This window comes from Marmota monax, unplaced genomic scaffold, assembly GCF_021218885.2.
Source record: "Marmota monax isolate L192 unplaced genomic scaffold, Marmota_monax_Labrador192_F-V1.1 WCK01_AAM20220418_F8-fsc00128, whole genome shotgun sequence".
Lineage (NCBI taxonomy): Eukaryota > Metazoa > Chordata > Mammalia > Rodentia > Sciuridae > Marmota > Marmota monax.
In genome coordinates this window covers 2,249,675-2,265,529 of record NW_026693452.1, presented here as the reverse complement: position 1 = coordinate 2,265,529, position 15,855 = coordinate 2,249,675, and the positions used below count along the sequence as shown (strand labels likewise).

The following is a 15,855-nucleotide window of genomic DNA, read 5'->3' as shown; positions in this document are numbered from 1 at the left end:
TCACTTGGGTAATCTCTAGTTTTAATTTCCCATTTGTAAAATGAGGCTACTAATACAATTTAGAAATTAGCTAACAGGGAGAATGCTCATGACTGCTCTAAAATATGTAGCTTTTTTACATATAGTTTTTCCTGATGTAATCATATTTACTTCAATCTCAATAAAGTTTTGCATATTTTCAGGTGGTAGAGAAAAATACACGGGGTACACTTTTTAACTTTACTGAAGATCTATACCATGTTGTTCTAAAATCTCTATATTTACCTTTCTAACCAAATCAAAAGCACCCAATATCAAAATTGTATTTTCGCCAGTAAATGGATAGAACTGGAGACTATCATGTTAAATATAATAAGCCAATCCCCAAAACCAAAGTCTAATAACTCTCTGCTATGCAGATGATAACACATAATAAGGGGAGAGGGGGATAGAAGTCCATTGGATTAGACAAAGGGAATGAAGGGAAGGGAGGGGGTGGGAATAGGAAAGACAGTAGAATGAATGGGAATAACTTTCCTTTGTTCATATATGAATACAGAACCAGTGTAACTCCACATTATGTACAACCACAACAATGGGAAGTTATACTCCATGTATATATAATACGTCAAAATACATTCTACTATCATGTGTGGCTAAAAAGAACCAATAAAAAAAATTTAAATGGTGTTTTCAACTAGTAGTGGTCTCCTTTGGTATTTGTAAAATTGTGTATTTATAATGGCAACTCTCACTCCTGTACTGATTCAATGCTAAACAATTCCATTGTTTTTCTAATTATTGTCAATCAAACCCTGAAATTCAAGTCACCAGGAATTTGAATAAACAAAAATTCAATCTTAGCTCTTATTACTTAATCTTAGCTTCACTTCATTTTCCTGCCCTTAGAACTGGGGTTACGTTCAAGTTTCACAGAGAGGATTCAGAAGTCTTCTCCTCACACTAGGCTGACATTATCCATGCCTAAGCCCAGTCCTGTGATGGGTGGTTCTGATGCCTCTGTGCCAAGATCTCTGGGACTCTGGGTGCTTGTCTGGCTTTGAAGCCCTGTCCCCTGGGCATACTGATAGGCATTTTCATCCTGTGTCATTCTACCTTGGTATCTAGATGGATGTTAGCCTTCAACTCCCAGCAGTATTGCTTAGTTAATTATTTTCCTTTCAATGGCTCTGACCACTCTGCACTTTAACCTGTTTTTATTCAGTGTGAATGCTTTGGTCATTTATATCTCATTCTCTCCAGTGCTGGGGGCCGGCCCCAGTGACCACCCTGTACTGCCACCTTTCTCCAGCAAGTCCTATAATCTCTCTGGGGCACTCCATGCACTATTATGCCAGGGATCTGCCACAGCTTTTGTGATGTCCCCAGTCCTGGAGAATTTATTTTTTTACCTGGAAGACTCAACGTTGGTCTCTATCCCTCTGAGCATTACTTTTTTTTTTTCTTTATTCCTTCCCTTTCCCAGAACCATCCCCTCCCCATGAAACTTCATAAGCACAATGTTGACCTATCTGGGGTTTAGGAGTTTGTCCCTACCAACTTACCCTAATAAATATGTTTATTTACTTGTTTCAACAGTTTTACATCACTGTTTATTACTTCTTAGAATGAAAGAAACCAAATGTTCCAGCATTCTTTTTTCATTTTTTTGTCCCAATTCCAAAAAAAAAAAAAATAGGCTTTTTATTTTATTGTGATCCTTTTGAGAAAACTGTGTAGCAGGCATCAGTATAGAGCAAGCAAGATCCTCAGAGTTAAGTCCTAAGGACTCCAGACAGGCATTTTCACACCTTGTTGGTTTCACCTCAGTACTTAGGCAGGTGTTAGCTTTCTAACTCCCTGAGGCACTGCTTTGTAAAGTTCTTCCTTTCAACTCCTCTCACCACTGCCCTACTTTTTGGTTCATTTTGTCATTTGGTCATTTACATGTCATTCTCTCTAATGCTCCTTCAGTTCCTAAGAAATAAGTGGGTTTTGTTTGTTTGTTTGTTTGTTGTAGTTATTGCTTTGTTTTGTTATCACCAACCATTTTTACTTTCTTCAAGTAAGAAAGAATGGTCCTTCCTCAGCCTGTCTCAGGGTCTGATGATGTTCTGAGAGATGGCTTTCCAGATAGCACAAAGGAAGTACCTCCACTCCTTCTCCCCTCTGTCTCTGTTCATATTAGCGTACTTCTAAAAGCCATTGGAAAGAAGGAATGTCAAGATAATTCATCAACTGGGTATCCAATATGGAGCACGGGGAAGATCCTGGTGGTCTGTTTGTTTCAGGGTCTCTAGGTTGATGTCATGCAGTCAACAGACAATGTTTGGAATATACACCGATCAAAAGTCTCTGACAGTATTTTTCCTCTGGCTGTATTTAGTCTGAAGAAAGTATGTTGTATAAGCTAACAATGTATGTAGGAATTAATCACCTACATTCACACTACTCTAAGATCCAAGGGCTTTTAAAGAATTTGTTCTGGCAAAACAACAGGCTTAGGATGTTCATGGAGCTTCTCAGATTGAAAATTGTTTCTTCCTCTTCCCTGTTGGTCTCCTTTCTACATATTCTTAAGTCTTCTATCCTACCTCAAGGACCTTCAGCACCTAACTCTAAGCTCTCTTATTGTTTTGTAAAGTTTCTGGGGAGACAATGATAGAAGATAAAGAAAGCTTAGTCAAGTTGACTGGGCAGGGTTTCCATATCAAAGGAGTGAAAAGTGGTGAAAGGCATCAGCCCTTCTGAGTTTGTTGCAGGGGTTTGATAGGGTGGGTGTCAATGTCAAAGACACATAGCAAGGAGTAGGGAACATTCATGTCTAATTAAGGTATTTTTCTTTCTGTAATTCCCCTGCATTCTACCCAGGATGAGAATATAAACTGCCCCCTTCCCAGGTATATTTGAAAGCACATGATCTTTAGACTCAAACTGATTCACCACTACCTGATCTGTAATTTGGAAAAACCACTTAAAATTTTGAAACTTAATTTCCTCATCTGTAACATTATAAAATCATAAAATGAGATAAAATAAGAGTCTATCTTTCTGGCACATTGGGAGGATGATAAAAATGTATTCAAAGTCTTTGGAATATAACCACTGCTCAATAAGTGGTAGATATTACTTAAGCTGGTTTTGTGAAACTTTCAGCCTTGCCCTTCATATAAATGAAGCACCAACTTTGTTAAACAGTATCTTCTTCATCTTTAATTTTCAGACCAACATAGCTGTATGGCTTTGAGACATGACTTCAACTTTATATAACCCAATCTTTTCACATGTGAAATAACAGGGATAATATCCCAAATAATGGTAGAGCTCTGCAAGTCCACGATTCTTGTAGTGTGTTATCCATTTTTTTTTCTTGATCCTAATTAAAGCAAAGAACAGTATACACATCAGTAGGCTTCATTATATAGCACAGCACCAATCAGAAGCATGGACACTGCAGTCAGATAACCTGCATCACTAATTACAAGTCCACCACTTAACATGACTGAGTCTTGACAACCTGTGGCAGGTCTCTTAGTTTCATTCCTCAGTTTCTTAATTTTCTGGACTTCCATCACACCATGTAATTTCCCAAAGGGTCTAACGATAAAAATCTTTTATACATAAACTTCTATGCTTTCATTTATTATGATGGTGTTCTGCTTTCCAAATGCAGCAAGTAGTTTTAATGAAAATATTAAATTGTTTTTACTGAGGTTGGCTAAACACAAGCTCACTTTTTGACCCAGGGGTCCTTTTATTTCTATAAATTTATTCTAAAAGGAAACTTTGAAAAGAAATCTACAGGAAAACATAAATGTTTTTGTTTTATTTAACCCAGGGGTGCTTTACCACGGAGCAATATCCCAGTTCTTTTTATATTTATTTTGGTATGAGACAGGGTCTCACTAAATTGCTGAAGGCCTCACTGATTTGCTGAAGCTGGCCTTAAACTTGAGACCTCTCCTGCCTCAGCCTCCTGAGCTGCTGGGATTACAGGTGTGTGCCACCATGTCTGGCTCCGTAAATGTGCTTAGTAGTATAGTAGTGTACAATTTTACCCCCAAAAAAGCTGGGAAAAAAGTCAAAGTTATGGTCCCAAGCTGGGAAAACAGAAATAAACTATCATATTAATTTAAAAAATCTATGCAGGCATTGAAAATCACAAATATAATAACTATTTTATTTCTGTATTTTATACTTTACAAAGTTTATCATAATATTATATCACATTTGAAGATTGTGGATAAAAGAAAAATGCTTATAAAATGTTGTAAGTGAAAGGATAAATAAAACCTCTATGTGTGAAGTATTACCACAACCACATAAAACTCTACATATAGAAAAAAAATATATATATATATACATTTACACATATCTGTGTGTATATTTAGATAGAAAGATATACACACTGTATGGTAATGAGTTTATATATCTAATTTTCTTTACTATTAAGGTCTTTACATTTAAATAGAAACTTGTCCCGATGATAAACTACTAGTTTTCAAGCAGGAGGCAATTACACTAACAAATAGGATTGTCTTTCTTCTTGATAGAATATAATCCTTAAAACAGATTTTGGCTATTAATATGCTATGCATGCATAAGCTACCATTTTTCAATTATTTTTTATAAACTAAGATGAAATTTCATAGAATGATATTCGGTCATTCCATAAAAATACAATTTTATGCAGTTTCTAAAAATAGCTGGAATTTCCCAGTACCATTTGTTGAAGATGTTATCTTTTCTCCAGTGCATGTTATTGGCACCTTTGTCTAATATAAGATAATTATAATTTTGTGGGTTAGTCTCTGTGTCCTCTATTCTGTACCATTGGTCTACCAGTCTGTTTTGGTGCCAATACCATGCTGTTTTTGTTACTATTGCTTCAACAAATGGTGCTGGAAAAACTGGAAATCCAAATGCAACAAAATGAAATTAAACCCCTATCTCTCACCATGTACAAAACTTAACTCAAAATGGATCAAGGACCTAGGAATTAAACCAGAGACTCTGAGTCTAATAGAAGAAAAAGTAGGCCCTAATCTTCATCATGTGGGATTAGGCCACAACCTATAACAATATAATTAAAACCAAAAATCAATAAATGGGATGGACTCAAATTAAAAAGTCTCTTCTCAGCAAAAGAAAGAATCTGTGAGGTGAACAGAGAGCCTACATTCTGGGAGCAAATTTTTACCCCTCACACATCAGATAGAGCACTAATCTCTAGAATATATAAGAACTCAAAAAGCTAAGCACTGAAAAAACAAATAACCCAATAAACAAATGGGCCAAGGATCTAAACAGACACTTCTCAGAAGAGGATATACAATCAACCAACAAATATATGAAAAAGTGCTCATCATCTCTAGCAATCAGAGAAATGCAAATCAAAACTACTCTAAGATATCATCTGACTCCAGTCAGAATGGCAGCTATTATGAAGGCAAACAACTGTAAGTGTTGGCAAGGATGTGGGGGAAAAGGTACACTCATACATTGCTGGTGGAACTACAAATTGGTATAGCCAATATGGAAAGCAGTATGGAGATTCATAGGAAATCTGGGAATGGAACCACCATTTGATCCAGCTATCCCTCTCCTCAAACTATACAAAAGGAATTAAAAACAGAATACTACAGGGACATAGCCACATGGATGTTTATAGCAACACAATTCACAATAGCTAAACTGTGGAGCAGACCTAGATGCCCTTCAGTGGATGAATGGATTAAAAAAATATGGCATATATACACAATGGAACATTACTCAGCATTATAAGAGAATAAGATCATGGCATTTGCAGGTAAATGGATGGTGCTGGAGAAGATAATGCTAAGTGAAGTTAGCCAATCCCCAAAAAACAAATGGTGAATGTTTTCTCTGATATAAGGAGGCTGACTCATAGTGGGGTAGGGAGGGGGAGCATGGGAGGAATAGATGAATTATAGATAGGGAAGAGGGATGAGAGGGAAAGGGAGGAAATGGGAATTGCAGTAGTGCCCAAATTAAGATTCGGAATAACACAAACACATACATTTGTTTAGGTACAGGCCAAACTGAAGATATTATATAAGTAACAGAATCTTCTGTTTTTCTTGAGAGAGTTCTTCAAAGATTTTCATTTTATTTTTGAGCCTCCAGCTTAATAATATCTGAAGAGCACAGTGAACTCCCAATCCCATCCACGTTGATTCTGTTTAAAAGTCAAATCTCATTCTTTGGAAATACAGCCTTGGTCAGCTAATAAAGCTTTTTATCCATGTAAGCATTTTAGAAAACTTTATTCCCATTTAAAAAGGGAACTCATGGCTATGACTTAACTACTAAAAAGGAAAATGCTCAATTCTTGTGGATTTTGTCTGAGTACTTTAAAAATATTTAACCAACTAGTAGGAGGCAAATAAATCTTAGGATAAGTCCAAATAATCAGACTTTAATGTTTGAGACTCTGATTCTCAAGAAAATATACATTGAGGACCTGAATCTGTTATTTAATTATCAGGCTAATGTTTGTTTGGTGTTTTTTGTTAATCCTAAAACCTCTGACCCTGGCTCCTGGTTAAACCAGAAAGATACATGGAGCACAAACCAAAGTAAGTAAGCCTCAAGTAGCATCAGAGAAGTAATGTCTCCCATTTGGCTTGCTCACTCCAAGCCAATTTAGGTTTCCATTACAAAAGAAATGTATCTGAAATATGTGCTAAAGCAATATAATTTCTTAGGAAACAATAACTTTTCTTGTTCATATAGGTACTGTTAGTTCACCATTCATCTTTTAGAAATGGACAAGTTACCCTAAGACTGTGGTCATGTACTCATGAATGGGTATCATGCTATTTATATCTGTACCATAACCATTCTCTCTAAATTGGAGTCTACCATATGCAAACATGCACATGTATACATCCATCATTTTCCCTATATCCCATTTTTATATCTTAAAATTCAATGGAACCCAAACTGCTCTAGATTTTCCTCATACTGTAATACTGTAGCATCTAGAATCTTGTTCTGTGTACTGGAGGACATTTTCAGTGCAGATAGTAAGAATAATGGTAATAACATGTCTGAAGGTGGAAATTTCCACCTAAAGAAATTATAAGTATGACAAAGTAGCTATGTCAAGAAATATGTTTTCAAAAATGACCCCCACATCATGAACGGAAGTTACTGTATTTCTTTCTCCCTTTTTCCTTCCCTTCCTTCTTTTCTCTTTCTTTCTTCTGTTTTTCTTTCTTTCATTACGTTGAAGTAATAGTCATTGCAGAGCATTTAAAAATCAGGAAAACAAAAATACAATCGTTATTATCTCATTACTTAGAGATAAATCTCACAGTATAAAGTATATATTTTATATTTTTCTGTACTATGAAATATTGATTACAAGATGTGATCATTGTACCCCCTATTTTCTCATATGCTTGATTGGGTAATGTATTATTACTTTCTATAATATGTAACACATATAATAATATACATAATAACAATATATAATTAAAATATGTTTTAAAAACTCTTACATAGCCCTCTAATTTTAATCATGATTGTAACATGGCATTTGGATGTATATTAAGTTCTCTAAAACCTAGGACATTGCTGTTGATGTTTTTGAAAGTTTTCTCCCAAGATTCCACTTGGTGGAATACAGGAATACCTATGTTCCTGGATATCTCAGATTTCCTGAAGGAGCCCTGAACTTAGCACTCTGGTGGAACTGCAGCTGATTCTATAATCACCCACCTCAGGCTGCCTGGTACCTGCTGAGAGCCACCTGAGGAATATGTCTCATGCCATGTGAGTGTGAGGTAAAATTGTACTACACAGCTATATTTTTACAAAGATTTCAAGTATGTCCAATGATCTCCATCATTATTTTTTAAAAATAACTTTAAATGCTCCCATATTCCTTTCCTTACATTCACAAAGGGATATTCTTTTTTTTTTTCTTCATACGTTTCTGTTTCCAAATCCAATTAAATGTGTTTAGGAAAGTATTGGGTAAAACTAGGACTAGTTCCTCACATTTTAGGGTAGAAAAGTGATTAATATATGCATCTTTTGTACCTAGAAATAAAATTGCCATTCAATAAAAAATATGTTTAAAAATGTGGAAAATTAGAACTGTTCAGGAAGTGTTCAATTTCAATCATTTTAACTACTGATGGTGCTTGTGTTTATGAAGGCTTCAGTTACAACTTTTTAACTTTACAGTGATGCAAAGGCTGTATGTATTCAGCAGAAAGTGTAATATGAGTTTTGAATTTTGGTCTTCATAGGCTAATGGTATATGGTATGATCTTCTCTTGCCATGCTAAGCAACAGTGAGGCACAGCTCACAGTCAACCACATGATCATGAGAGTGAACAGAGATGCTCTACAGTGTACAGTGTGGCTAAGTGAAGATGTTCAGTTTGTTAGATGTATTAAATGCATTTTTGATTTATGGTATTTTGGAATCGTGATAGGTGTATTAGAATGTAACCCTATCTTAAGGTAAAGAGCATGTATATTTCCATATATCTTTAGTAGTAGGTAAAAAGACCTCACAGTTTGTCTTTAAACATCCACATAAAATGATTACAATCCTAAAAGCTTACATATTTCTGGTTACACTTGGTTTTCATCTAAATGACTTTCACAGATTCAAGGTATAATCAAGTAAAGCTGTTCCAAAGTTCCGAAAAAAGGAGCAGAATTGAAGAGAACAAAAGGGGAAAAAAGTGTTCAAAAATGCTTTTTCTTTTTAGTTTTCAAGTTAGAAAAAATTCCATTCTGCTCATCCATGAACACCATTGTATCCTAAATGGACGGACTCCAAAGACTTTAGGCCAGGCTCCATTAAGAATTGACTTAAACATCACCACTAGGACAGGCTAGGAAGGCTTCTTCAAGAACCAAAGAAGGGCCTGAGGATGTAGCTCAGTGGTAAAGTTCTTTCCTGGTATGTAGAGCCCCCTGTGTTCAAATCCCAGCTCTATAAGAAGAAAACAAAAGAATCAACCAAAAAAAAAAACTAACACATCTTTACTCTGGTCACTATTGGAATGTCATCCATGCTTCTGAATGATTTTTTTCATCATACTTTTACATTTCAATGCAATTTTCTTTTCAAATTATAATTCTGAAACCAGGATCTCAAAACCCAAAAGACAAAAATAAAATTTCTGAGACAAAGAAATGGAGGAAACAAAATGAAATTATTTTATGCTCTGGTAAAAGACCCTTAGGCAATTACTGGCTGTACTGATTATAAAAAAAGAAAATATATATTTTTTTAAATTGCCTTTACTTTTAAAATACATGACAGCGGAATGCATCACAATTCTTATTACACATATAGAACACAGTTTTTCATATCTCTCTATATAAAGTATGTTCACACCAATTCATGTCTTCATACATGTACTTTGGATAATGATGTCCATCACATTCCACCATCATTGCTAACCCCCTGCCCCCTCCCTTCTCTTCCCACCCCTCTGCCCTATCTAGAGTTTGTCTATTTCTCCCATGTTCCCTTTCCCTACCCAACTATGAGTCATCATGTGGGATTAGGCCCCAACTTCCTTAATAGGACTCCTATAGCACAAGAATTAAAAACAAGAATCAATAAATGGGATGGACTCAAACTAAAAAGTTTCTTCTCAGCAAAAGAAACAATCTGTGAGGTGAAAAGGGAGCCTACATCTTGGGAGCAATTTTTTACCCCTCACACATCAGCTAGAGCACTAATCTCTAGGGTACATGAAGAACTCAAAAAGCTAAACACCAAAAAAATAACCCAATAAATAAATGGGCCAAGGACATGAACAGACATTTCTCAGAAGAGGATATTCAATCAGTCAACAAATATATGAAAAAATGTGCATCATCTCTAGCAATTAAAGAAATGCAAATCAAAACTACTCTAAGATACCATCTCACCCCAGACAGAACGGCAGCTATTATGAAGACAAACAACAATAAATGTTGGTGAGAAAGGGGTGAAAAAGGCACACTCATACACTGCTAGTGGGACTACAAATTGGTGCAGCGAATATGGAAAGCAGTATGGAGATTCCTTGGAAAACTTGAAATGGAACCACCATTTGACCCAGCTATCCCTCTCCTTGGTCTATACCCAAAGGACTTAAAAACAGCATACAACAGGGACACAGCCACATCAATGTTTATAGCAACACAATTCAAAATAGCTAAACTGTGGAACCAACCTAGATGCCCTTCAGTAGATGAAGGGATTATAAAAATATGGCATATATACAGAATGGAATATTGCTCAGCAATAAAAGAGAATAAAATCATGGCATTTGCAGGTAAATGGATGTAGTTGGAGAAGATAATGCTAAGTGAAATTAGCCAATCCCTCCCCCCCCAAAAAAAAAAAAACAAATGGCAAATGTTTTCTCTGATATAAAAAAAATATCTTACTATGGCAGTATAATAATTAAATACCAAGAACGGTTTCCATTTTTATTATTTCTGAATTGAGACATAATTGAAAATTTTCCTTTTATATCTTATTTTGTTGAAAAATAACTTCAATGGCCTTTCTTTTTTTTCTTTTTTTTTTAATTCTGACTTTGACTCTTTTCTTATCCTTCACTGAGAAATAGAATGGGTTTGGTAATGAGAAAATAGCCTTTTAACTTTGTCATGTGTTATACATGTTATACAACATATTAACTCATTTAAAAATTTCATCATTAGTTAAATCTGATGCCACCAGAATAAGCAGGTTGCAGTGAACTTCAAAAGCACATTCTAAGCTGAGGTAACATTGCAATAAATACTAAACAACTGAAGACTCCTTACTTTTATGTGCATCCTTAACGATCTCAGGATACTGCTAGGATTTTCTTTTGTTTTCACTCAGAATTTAGCTAGAAAATTGAGACAAAATACATGTAATTTTTTTATTACTTATTTTAACTTTCTACTACCTTAGTTAGTAACCTTAGTACTATAAGTATTATTTCTCTTTTTACTGAATGTATCTAAAAACAGCAAATTGTTTCTATTTGTAAGACTTTCAGATTTATAGTTTCCTATGGCTAAATTTGGAGACAATGAAGAGCCTGGTTTCATGAGAGATTTTAGATTGTACATTCTATAGATGAAATTTTCAAAAGCAGAGGCAAGGTATAATCAGTGGCATTCTCAAAGAAAACTGAAAAAAAAAAAAAACTGGAAAAAGGGGATATTGAAGGCAGAAACAAACTGTTTGAGAATTTGGTATGAATTGGACTAGTGGCCTGAGGATACAATTTAAATATTTTTCTTATAGCTGGGAATGACACTCATACCCAATGTAGGGTTGCAATTCAGATTCTGCCTCCAGCTTTACAATCAAATGGGTAGAAAGAACCTGTTATTTATTAATGTCCTTAAACTCAAGAGACTGAAAATAGAATTACCATAATATACTCCAAACTGTAGTTAGAAAAAAAAATTCTTCTTACCTTTAAGATCAACAGATCGCCTTGCTTCATTTTAGGGCATTCCTCAGGGCCTGGTAATTTAAGCAAATTAATATAAATTAGTGCATGATTTGTATTTTTAAAAACAGAGTAGCTTTCTACTACAGAGAAAGACTTCTGAACTTGCTTTTTCAACTTGAGAGATAGGACCCCATTTTTAAAATAGTTTTGGCTCCTATTGACAAAAATTGCCTGCATCTTGCCACAAGTTAATTGTTAAAAAAAAATCAAAATGTATTTTTTTAAAAAAGAACTCTGAACTCCTTATAAAATTTACTTGCCTGGTAAATACACTCAAGAAGTTTTCTTGGTAATTTGCATTTTTGCCTTTCCTATCTTGCTATGTAAAAGGCAAATTTTATTTCTTTTCTCTGAGGAAGTTATACTTTAACTCAGAATATGGAACTCTAAGATATGCAGACCTTGGTTGTAATTCAAACTCCACCACTCACTAGTTTATAGTGTGTAGGCTAATTATTCTCATCTCTAAAATAAGAATAATAACAACTACCTCATAAAAGTCTTAAGAGAATTAACTGAGATAATATTTCTAAAATTCACAGTCCTATATTCTCATAAGACACAAAATGTGGTCACATTGTTAGTTCCTTGCCTCTTCTCCACCTGTCTTCCTGCCCTGGTCCTCCCTTTCCCACAACCTAGCCTCTAAATAATGCAAAAGTAATTGTTGGAACATTAGCATGAATGCCTAGATCCAGTTGTTGCTGAATTAACTCAGTAGTGAACTTTGCATTCCATCCCCAACCTTTCCCCACCATTAATTCTCTTTCCCAACCCCCTGGAACACAGGAGTACACCAGGACACCCAGCTAACCATGAAAACAGTCATGCATGTGAGTATTTTTTATTAGTTTCAACTGGTCTGATTCTGCCTCCAAGACTAGACAGAACTCCTGTTGCTCACAATTAACTGACTCTGGCCATGTGGTGACTGCCATCAAGACCTGCTACAAACAGAACAGCAGTTCAATAAAATCCTAAACTCTATTTATAGCCCACTTGAAACAAGCACTCTCCTATGAAGCTCAAGGAGCCCTCTCTGAGAATACAGAAAGCAATTCACTGGTCCTGGTACTAACTAGGGCAATTGAAGGGAGATAAGTGCATTTTCCCAGCAAGCACATTTTCCCCAGCACTCTGCAAAATACAAAGCATTTTTTCCCACACATTGTTCCATTTCAACTTCACACCACCCAACCCAGGAAGTAGACAAAGAAAATGCTGGCAACAAATCCCTGTTTCATAGATTGCAAGACTGATGCCTAGGAGGTTAAATAAATTGCTGGTTAACTGGTGGTTGGAGGAAGGGAAAGGAAAGTGGCTAAACTGTGAGCACAATTTCTTGTTCAAGCAATCACTCTACAATTCAGTAAATAATTATTTGACTATATGAAAAATTTACAACTAAAAAGAAATACTGTTTCATAGAGTATTTGTAAGTATTAATATTTTTCCTTCTGCATTTCTGAGAACATCAAAACCTGAGAAATGAAAACTTGATACTTCGACTTGATACTTTACAGAGAAACACTTTTTTAAAAAATATGTTTTCTTTGTTGTTGTTGTTGTAGTTGAACATAATACCTATTTTTTTAATCAATTTATTTTTATGTGGTGCTGAGGATCAAACCCAGGGCCTCACACATGCTAGGCAAGCACTCTACCACTGAGCCACAACCCCAGCTTCTACAGAGAAACACTTTATAAACATGTCAGCATCTATATAGTATATACATACAGAGCAATTGCATTTTGTGCAAGAAATATCTTCTTGTAGATGCCCAAACTAAAATGTGCATAAGTCAAGACTAATCTTGAAAAAGATGGTAGGAATTTTTATGAGAAATTTTAATTGATTCTGTCAGTCAACTCTGAAATAACAACATCTTTATTATTTTTTTTTAATATGGGAGTTGTTTGCACAATTCCAGTATGTAAGCAAAACATGAGACTTAATTAATATGGTTTAGTTTATGGATCTGAAATTTTTTTGCTCTTAGAATAATTATTTTGATTTTGACAAGTGCTTTAATTTTTATGAAACGCTTCTTCAAGCCTTGTTGCTTGGAAAATATAGGAAAAAAATTGTTTGACTTGAGAAAGATATCTCGTCAATTAGTATAGCTACCATGAAGACTGCCAGTGTGTGTGTGTGTGTGTGTAGGAGAGAGAGAGAGAGAGAGAGAGAGAGAGAGAGAGAGAGAGAGAGCGCGAGAGAGAGAGAGAGAGAGAGAGAGAGAGAGAGAGAGAGAGAGAGAAGGAGAAAGAGATTATTGCTTAATGAATGCCCCCAGGGTTAGCTCCTTGGCTTGATGCCATGTGAGATTCTCAGATTTACTGCTTCTGTGACCTCCTATTGTCCCAGCTCTGATTTATGGAATTTGGTATTTTTTGAAAGGCAAGGTGTCTGGAGTTTAGGGTCTTTCCTTGACAGCCGTTCCTCTCCCCCTTACAGTCAGTCTGATTTTATTCACCTTGTGGTGACCTTGCAGAACTCAGCATTTTTACCTGAGCTCAGTAGCTGGGGAGCCCACTAGCGCTGGCTGGGAGAGAGCCGGTGGTTTCCATTCCTGGGTGATGGAGTCATGGGAGAAACTGCAGTGAGCAAACACAGAGTAGGACCTGAGCAGGGCTCGAATGTGCTTTAAGCAGCTCAGGACAGAGCAGCAGCTCAGGACAGAGCAGCTGCTCTGTCTCCCAGCCTGCATTTGTCACTGACCACTGAAGTGTGTGTTTGTGCAAGGTGAGAGTCGGGGGCTTTTTCCTTAATTTGGAGACAAATTGCCAGGTATTGCTGTTAATTGTGTTTGATAATTTGGGGATATGTATAACACCACAAATTCAGGACCTGAACTATGCTTGGTTTTATTTTTGCCCTTGTATTCTGTCACGATCCATTCAGCTCTCCCGGTGTCCAAATTGTGGCAACAGATTGGGCATGGAGCTGTTCTTCTGCGCCGAAATGTGATCATTATAAGTGCCATTTTTCTTGGATTCTTTCATTAATTGCTGCTGCCAAATCACATAACTGTTCATATGCAGAATTCCAGTGCTTACTGGAAGGCATATGAAAACTGCTTCAGATGTTAACCTGATAGATATTTTTTTGAGTACTTACTGTGGTGTATTCTTTGCTTCATCCACTTGGCAGTGGTCGAAACTTTCCAGAGTAGAGTGCCATGAGGTCTGATCTGATGATAAGAATAACGTGGAGTTTTCTGTGTGTTTTCTTGTGAAAATGAAAACTTCTACTTGGCCTTTGGTATGCCTGTGTGTGTGTGTGTGTGTGTGTGTGTAGGAGGGGAGTGATTTTGAAACAACCAAGACCAAAAAACAAACAAACAAACCTAGATAATAATTGCTATCGTTTTGAGGTGCTTATAATTATCATAATTAACCTAATGGAGCTTTTGTTTTCAGCATATTTGAACTGTGTGACTTCACATTCTGTGTGTACAGGACAATACAACTATTGAATAAGCTTGTGAAAGTATGTAGGAGCATAGATTATGTCCTCACTAGGAGTACACACAATAGGAGTCAAAACTACTCTCTTGGGTAAACAGATGGACCTTAATCCTGAGCCAGTTTTGTATGTTAGCTACTCAAGTAAATCTATAAAATCGGTATAAGGGGCACACTGTTTTCTGGTAACTAAGCAAATATACAGAAGATTCGTATACATGAAATACATATTCTATAAAAGTGAAAAATGCAGGAATTTAGTATTGTATAGGTACAAAAAGAAAAAGTTAGAAAAGCTATTAAATTTAGAAAGGAGAAAAAAAGTACAAAACAATAAAAAAGTAATAATGAGGGAGTACTGAAAAGTACTCTAGCTTCTCAAATTTTTATGTCTAATGAAAGAATAATAACATGTTTAAGGAAGTTCAGAGTCAGCAGAAACAAAGCCAAGTGCAAAAATTCTTAATAAAACACATTGTCAACTGTGGAATGTACTTGTCTGTCTTAATTAAGTTGAATTCTTTTGCTGAGAAACATAAAATTAATTGAAAAACATTACATATTTAAATTGCATTTCTAACTGGTCTCCAGTAAGTTTTAAATACTAATAAATAAATTTATTTAACTACAATGAGCAATTATTTTAAACAATTAACAAATAACCTACAATAACAAAATCATCCTAGTTTTGAATTAAGTTTAGTTTAGAAAAAAATTCTAGTATTCTAAATTAGTATGTTACCTGTTTCTACCTACATACAGACTGGTAAGTTCCTTGGGCACTGTCTTCATGGTCTCTTTGCTTTCATTCTCTTGTAAGAACACTATGGACTGATCAGCAGAAAATGCCTGTCTGACTCCAACATTGTCATGCTTCTTTTGCAAGCTTAGAACAAGAAAGGTTTCA

At 35.5% G+C, this 15,855-nt stretch overlaps 1 protein-coding gene and 1 long non-coding RNA gene across 8 annotated transcripts in view; one reads left to right on the top strand and one right to left on the bottom strand.

The window, feature by feature from the left end:
• Positions 1 to 15,855, top strand: part of Arhgap24 (Rho GTPase activating protein 24) — a 747,975-nt gene that overhangs the window by 565,992 nt on the left and 166,128 nt on the right. Inside the window, exon 1 of one of the 5 annotated variants that reach the window (XM_046457587.2) lies at positions 14,035 to 14,226. The exons of the other annotated variants lie outside the window; for them this stretch is intronic. The gene's annotated coding sequence lies outside the window, so the exon portion shown is untranslated. Of the gene's footprint in view, positions 1 to 14,034; positions 14,227 to 15,855 lie in introns of those variants that run through there. 5 annotated transcript variants of the gene reach the window in all.
• LOC124101563 (uncharacterized) lies at positions 1,659 to 14,726 on the bottom strand. Of its 3 annotated transcripts, none has more exons than XR_009228044.1 (4): positions 14,602 to 14,726; positions 11,445 to 11,494; positions 10,798 to 10,865; positions 1,659 to 3,355 (listed from the first exon to the last, which is right to left on the bottom strand). It is a non-coding gene; the product is annotated as an uncharacterized LOC124101563 (long non-coding RNA). The 3 variants fall into 3 exon arrangements; XR_006854655.2 differs by lacking the exon at positions 14,602 to 14,726 and adding an exon at positions 11,974 to 12,212; XR_006854654.2 differs by lacking the exons at positions 1,659 to 3,355; positions 14,602 to 14,726 and adding exons at positions 4,139 to 8,959; positions 11,974 to 12,213.